The following is a 6,000-nucleotide window of genomic DNA, read 5'->3' as shown; positions in this document are numbered from 1 at the left end:
GACTCCCAACCATTTTTTGCAGACAGGATATCATCCCAGCCTGCTTATCAATCTTAGTGGTTCAGAGGACCCTTGTCCAGAACCGCCAACAATGGAACAACACCTATGGTGTGTTGCGACTCGTGCAATGAGTGGTACCATTTTGGTTGTGTCGGGGTCGACCAACAAGTTACCGTTGAAGATTGGGTGTGTCCGGATTGTGCGGACCAAACACCAAGTTAATAATTGTATATTCCTTTTATAGACTCATCAGTAGAGTCATACCTTTTATTACTAATAAATTCTCTGTTTGCCATAGAGAGATCGTTATAAGTTCAGATTGACAACAGACACACATTGAATTTAATTGTTATTATTGTGTTAATATTAAGTCCTTTGGGACAGAATTTCATTGTAATAACTTGTCCAAATAGGCGACAATCATTAATTTCCCGATAAAAAAAAGAAAGAAATGAGTAATCCATTTCTTTCTCTTCCTTCCTTTGGCAGTGTGTTAGAAATTTCAGAATGCAAGGGCGATAACTGCTAGATTGTTCAATCACGCGATTATTTTGACCAATGAAATGGCATTGTTTCAGTTGCTGCGGAGGATTCAGGAATTGGCGGGAATATTGTGTATCTTCAAACAGATTTCCATTCCGTGTCGAGCAAAGCAGACGCGTGGTGTCTTGCTCCGTGCCAAATGTACTATAAGGCAGGGTTCTATTCTATTTGTTATCTCCGCTCACTTAAATGCGGATACAAGCCTGAGGCAAAAATGTTTATGGACTAATTACATTCATCATCATTGCCCGCAGGAGGGCATCCTTTATTATGGAACATCGATCGCAATGTGCGTTGTTCTTATTTGACCAGTCTGGAAGGATTTCGAAGAACCCTCAACCACTTCTACGAGCGGCCGAATTCCACCAGCATCTTCAAAGAAGAAAACTACCTACACCTTTCGAGGCATAAACTACCCGCCATTTGGCTGAAGCTAAAGAGGTGCACTCTTTTGCAAATATGGACTCATTTTATCTTTCTTGTAAATAAAATATTCTTGGAATTTAAGGTGAGCCTTTGTTGCTTTTCTGAGTGTCTCTTTCATTCTGCCAAAGGCAAAAACGAGTAAGAGAAATTCTTACATCACCTAATTCTACCCTTTAAAGCAAAAAACAAACAAACAAACAAACAAAAACAACACACTCAACCCTTAAAACATCAACGAATTAAAATCAATCGTAATCAGTGTGATCCTTGATTTTTTAACTCTCAATCATTTCCCGCTTTTTATTATTATTATTATTATTATTATTATTATTATTATTATAAAAACACAAAACAACAACAACAAAAACTTGAGAGAGAGAGAGAGAGAGAGAGAGAGAGAGAGAGAGAGAGACTTGTTTGGGTTGATTGCGCATGTGCCGACCTTTTTCATGCTCAGCAATGACCTCACAGAGCTAGATTTATAGATTTAAATTTAACAACGATAACATCAAAAGAGTCACTTAATTCTGCCTTTTAAAGCAAAACAAAACAAAAAAAAACACACACACACTCAACCCTTAAAACATCAACGAATGTTTCGATGAAACAAGTCAAGCAAACGTAAGTAAAATATTATTTGAATTATTTCAACCTTTTTGTAAATATGTTTTTATTAATTAAAAAAAATATATATCACACCGAGGTGGAAAGCAATTTTAGAAAGCAAATGTCTGTAATTGGGATTAGATAAATTTAACTTTTTAAAAAACATAATTAAAAATTTAATCTCTTTGACAATTTTATGCGAATTCGGTTGATCATAGCGAAAAATTAGTTGCTTGTTGACAATTAAACTACGTTAGAACAATAAACAAGGGAGATAATTGCATATTTCGCCGTTATCGGGAGATGGCCGAGATAATTCAATTTGCCGCAGCAAATAAATATATAAGTTAATAAATAATAATACTGAATAAATAATTAATGAATAATAATAATAGGTAAACGTGCAGTTTGGCGGTGGAAATTATTTGATGGACAAAAAATTATAAAAACTATTTTTATATAAAACACATTAGACTCAAACCAGAAAAAAAAATTCATTTATTATTTTTTCATTAATTTTATTAGACTAAATGTACGACATTCGAGGCCGTCGTATTGCTATTAAAATTTCGCCTTTATACTGGTTGACAGGGCCTTTTTAAGGCCAAATTTGGTCTTTTTTTTTTACACACCTTCATTACAAAAAAAATATATGGCGGTCAAAAACATGGTCCATGAAAGAGCATAAAACGGCCAAATTTGGCCTTAAAAAGGCCAATCTGTCAAACAGTAAGACGACCAAATTTTAAAAGCAACACGGCGGCCCTGAATGTGATACATTTTGTTTAATAAAAGTGATGAAAAAATAATAAACATGATTTTTTTCTGGTATTTGGGTCTAATATTATTTTATATAAAAATAAATAGTTTTTTTTAATAATCTTTTGTCTATCAAATAATTTACGCCACTAAACTTCACATTTACCGGCACTAATACACTTACTGATCACAGCTATTTTTTTTTAATCGTATTTCCACATTTAATTAAAGTTTTATGATATGTTTTTTTATAAAATTGTAAGGTTAAAGTACAGAATATGTACAAAACACCGTCCCCTCCTCATGTTAAGAATGGCTTTTTAGATAATAACGTTATTATTTCAGCACGGATCAATAAGTGCACTAATACCATTTTTTTAATTATTTTTATTAGATTAAATGTACGACATTCGAGGCCATCGTATTGCTATTAGAATTTGGCCTTTCTACTGTTTGATAGATAGCCTTTTTAAGGCCAAATTTGCGGCCAAAAACAAACAAAAGAGCATAAAACGACCAAATTTGGCCTTAAAAGGGCCTATCTATGAAACAGTAAAAAGGCCAAACTTTAAAAGCAATACGGCGGCCGCGAATGTTGCCCATTTCGTTTAATAAAAATGATGAAAAAACATGAATTTTTTTCTGGTTTTATTTCAGTATTTGAGTCTAATTTGTGTTTATATAAAAATAAATAGCTTTTATAATTTTTTGTCTATCAAATAATTTACGCCACTAAACTTCACATTTACCTAATAATAATAATAATAATAATAATAATAATAATAATAATAAAACTGTGCATGAAACCAGACCTTAACTTTCAAATATGGCGGCAGATCTATCAATTGAAGTATGGAAGCACAAAATAGATACTATACTTCTGCTATTCTTCAAAAGTGGTTACTTATATATTTAGGCAAACTAATTATTAATAAAGATATTGGTACTCATGCAGAGAGTGATCCATGCTGAAATAACGTTATTATTTAAAAAGCCATTCTTAACATGGGGAGGGGAGGATGTTTTGTACATATTCTGTACTTTAACCTTACAATTGAATAAAAAAAACACATCATAAAACTTTAATTAAATGTGGAAATACGATTTAAAAAAATAGCTGTGATCAGTAACTGTATTAGTGCCGGTAAATGTGAAGTTTAGTAGCGTAAATTATTTGATAGACAAAAGATTATTAAAAAAAACGGGTTTGTATTACTGTACACATAGATTCGAAAAAGTTGTCAAAAAACAAATATAGAACAAATAAATGTTATCAAAGGCAAGATAAGTTACTTTTCTACCAAACTGGATATATTTTTTGTGTTTTTATTCAGTGTAACATGTTTATTCAGCTCGAAAAACATGCAGTGTTTACCGATGTATTGGAAAATTCAAAATGGCAGCCGACTCTCCCTCGGAGAGGGTACGTTTGGGAAAAGGTATTATAAATAATAAACTAGACAAAATACTGTTAGAAATTCGCTCAATATATGTTACCGTGACATAAGTTGACATATATTCGGTTGTTTTCTAACAGTATTTTTCTAGTTTATTATTTATAATACCTTTTCCCAAACGTACCCTCTCCGAGAGAGAGTCGGCTGCCATTTTTGAATTTTCCAATACATCGGTAAACACGGCATGTTTTTCGAGCTGAATAAACATGTTACACTGAATAAAAACACAAAAAATATATCCAGTTAGGTAGAAAAATAACTTATCTTGCCTTTGATAACATTTATTTGTTCTATATTTGTTTTTCACAACTTTTTCGAATCTATGTGTACAGTAATACAAACCCAAAAAAACTATTTATTCTTATATAAAATAATATTAGACCCAAATACCAAATGTGGAAATACGATTTAAAAAATAGCATGGATCACTCTCTGTATTAGCAGCAAGATATTTTTTGTTTATATATTTTTTCAAACATATTTACATTTTGTTTTTTGTTTATTCAAATATAGTTACATTCTTTTTAAAATGTACTTTATTTAAATATACTTTATTTAAACCTGCACAATCTATTATGACTGTCGCTACTGGATTCATACATATTATGTTGTTTGAATTTAATGGCTTTTTTTTTAACATATGTGAAATATTGTAAACTGTAAAACTATTTTCTGTTTCACATTTCCCTTATTGTAACTGCAAAAACTGTAAAAAAAAATGTGACACATTTGTTGTTGTTGCTTTTTTTTTCAAGTTTCTGTAAATAATAATAATATTGATAATAAGTAACGTCCTAAATTAGCACCAAGAATATTTCAATTTTACGAAATGTGTCATTTGCAGCTATGCAGAAAATAATCTGTGATATTTTTTGTGGTGTTTTCCATAAAATTAAAGTTTTACAGTAAGTTTAATTTACTACATTGTTAGGTGAAAGTATCTAATAGTTATAAAACGCCCCCCCACGTTAAGAATGTTTTTTTTTTTTACACAGTGGTCACTACTTATCAAGGCCCGGAAACCACTCAGGGATAAGGGTTATTGCAAGTACATTACGTTAGTGTGGAGATTTGATGAAGTATTTACTTAAGGGGGTGGTTCATTAGGAATTTACTAACGTTGGACTTGAAGACATCCAAGTTGTAGTCAGGTGGGAAGCATGCAGACGGAACAGAGTTCCACAGGCGTGCAGTTCTAAGAAAGAAGCTTTTTTCATGGAATCCATGTTAATAAATAATCACGTCATTATTTCAACATGCTATCTTCTCTGTATAAGTACTAAAAATAATAACAAAAAAATCACATTTCAAAAAAAAAAGAAATAGTAATTTTATTAAATAATGAATATTCCAATTATAAAGTGTTTTCAGTGAACTTCTGAAAACGGCGAAATATGCAATTATCTCCCCCTTTTTATTTTAAATGAATCAACCAAAAATTAATTTAGCATTGAAATTTTATACCAGGTATCAACACCGAGTAAATGTTCTTTTTTTCTTGATTTTTTTAATTTGAGTTGACTTCTAATAATTTCATAATAAACTAATATAAAATAAAATTTGATTACAACTGTTTCTAAAAATTGTCTTGTATTTACTAATCCTCAAAAGGCCACATATTGTCTGGCATAATTGTATAAAGATGATAGTTCTTATCATTAGATGTTATGAACAACCACAGTGAAATATCTTACGGTACTGCATATTTCAATAAAAATATATAGATAAGTGCCTATATACATAAACAAAGACAGAGTATTATAGCTACAAAATAAAACAAATAAAAAAACATAAATGCATAAAAGAATAAGCCCGAATTACCTTCTTAACACACGAACACAGATACATAAAAGATAAAACAAAACAAAAAAACAAACTATAAACAAAAGAACACAAAATAAAAGCATCAACAACAGCATCGAAAAAAAATTAATATTTAATACAAACTAGTATAAAACACATATATATGTATATCTAATAATAATAATAATAATAATAATAATAATAATAATAATAATACATTAAAAAGAGATAAAATAAGGCCTTACACTGTTATCTTCACTTCAATACTATTATTGTAAAGAATGAAACCCCTTGTCAGCATAATAATAATAACAATAACAATCCTACTACTAATAATAATGATAACAATAATAATAACAATAATGATAAATTATACAATATTATATAAAATAAAAGAAAAATAATA

At 30.1% G+C, this 6,000-nt stretch overlaps 1 long non-coding RNA gene across 1 annotated transcript in view; it reads left to right on the top strand.

Annotated features, from left to right (window-relative positions):
* Positions 1–1,363: 1,363 nt before the first annotated feature.
* Positions 1,364–6,000, top strand: part of LOC145269559 (uncharacterized) — a 54,737-nt gene continuing 50,100 nt past the window's right edge. The window contains exon 1 of the long non-coding RNA XR_013865093.1: positions 1,364–1,590. This is a non-coding gene — a long non-coding RNA (uncharacterized LOC145269559). The remainder of the gene's footprint in view (positions 1,591–6,000) is intronic.

This window comes from Euprymna scolopes, chromosome 45, assembly GCF_053919585.1.
Source record: "Euprymna scolopes isolate OS-2025 chromosome 45, ASM5391958v1, whole genome shotgun sequence".
Taxonomy (NCBI): Eukaryota; Metazoa; Mollusca; class Cephalopoda; order Sepiida; family Sepiolidae; genus Euprymna; species Euprymna scolopes.
The sequence above is the reverse complement of the archived record's forward strand: the minus strand, read 5'-3'. Positions and strand labels throughout refer to the sequence as shown.